We start from the raw sequence: 1,591 nt of genomic DNA, 5'->3' as shown, positions 1-1,591 counted from the left end.
ATTAGTGGTTATTACTGATAGACTTTTATTTGTTATTTATATTTAGTATTTCGTTATAACAATCAAACTTGATGATTGACTTGTTGGTGTTAAGTCACTTATGCATGAATACTTTCAAGTTTTGGGTACGACACTGAGACTCATAATTCTTACGAAAAAAAAGGGAAGAAGAAAAAATCGGATACGAAAAGAAAATAAAAAAAAAAAGGAAAAGGAAGAAACAAAAACGGAGAAAGGAAAGAAAATAAAAAAAGGGAATAAGCAAAAATCAAAGAAAGAAAAGAAAACTAAAAAAGAAAAAAAGAAAGGGAAGAGGAAGAAAAAGAAAGAAAATTAAAAAATTAAAAAAAAAAAGGAAGAAACAAAACTCGGAAGTAAAAATTGGAGAAAGAAAAGAAAAAAAAAAAAGAAAGTGTGTAACAAGATGGATAACGAAATTGGAAATTAAAAAAATCAAAGGTTCACTAGTCAATACTCCTATATTTCCAAATATTTTAAAGAGGTAATATATTTTTAGATTTTTTTCCTTATTTTACTATCTATTATAAATATCCTTTTCAAAATACAATTAATTGGGCAACAGTAATCACGACACGTTTTGAGTTGAAAGGTCAATAAAAAACTAAATATTTAACAAAACCTTCCAAGCTTAGGCTAATTTTTTTGGTTTTCCTTTTTATAAATGAGAATTCATTTCTTTTTAACCCTACCGGATTGACTAGTTAGGATCAATTTATCAAAATAGAATAACTAAGTAGGTTAACGCAATACATTATTATAAAATAATTTCTTTAAAAGTCTTAATTGTTTGCCTAGTCGACTTTAAGACTACTCATAGATACAAGAAATACAAGATTCTTGAAGCAATGATTATTTGGGGTGGTCTTCTTGTACCGCTAACAATGTTTCTTTTTTCATTCAGAGATTGAATCTTATGTGTTTGAGTGGGACGATGTCTTTTTTATCTATGTTTCAATGCTTTAATAACATCCACGCTCATTTCTTGAATGCAAGATGTTGGAAAAGCAAGATTCTTCTCTTATTTACTCCTCTTACCTTAAGTGGTTTGGTTCATTTGTGTCACTTAATGTAATTATGTATTTCGATACTTTTTTGTTAATCATTATCTATAATGATAATGATAATGCGATGATGATAATAATAATAATAAGGGCATGTTTAGATTAACTTTTGAATTTTTTTTTTTTTTTTTTTTTTTTTTTTTAAAGTCATTTTGAAAGAGATTGTGGTGTTTGACAACTATTCAAAATGTCTTTTTTGAAAATGCGTTTGAAAAAAATAAGTTCTTTAGAAGGAAACATTTAAAACCATATTTTAAGAAAGGAGCTTTTTTAATGTCCGACCAAGAATTCTTCTAAATTTTGATGTTATATTAAAATGACCAAAATACCCCTCAAACTACCCTCCTCTCTCTCCTTTGTCCCACATTTTGACCTAGTCGAAAAGTTTTCTTTCCTTTATTCTCTCATTCTCTCAAAAATCTCTCACTGAGATTTTACGTAAGTGGTTTCAATTTAGGTTAGTTTCTCTCTTATATATGTTTCTTTATGAAATTAGTTCATAGTATACA

Source organism: Benincasa hispida, chromosome 7 (assembly GCF_009727055.1).
Source record: "Benincasa hispida cultivar B227 chromosome 7, ASM972705v1, whole genome shotgun sequence".
In the NCBI taxonomy this organism is placed as follows: domain Eukaryota; kingdom Viridiplantae; phylum Streptophyta; class Magnoliopsida; order Cucurbitales; family Cucurbitaceae; genus Benincasa; species Benincasa hispida.
This window is presented reverse-complemented; position numbering follows the sequence as displayed.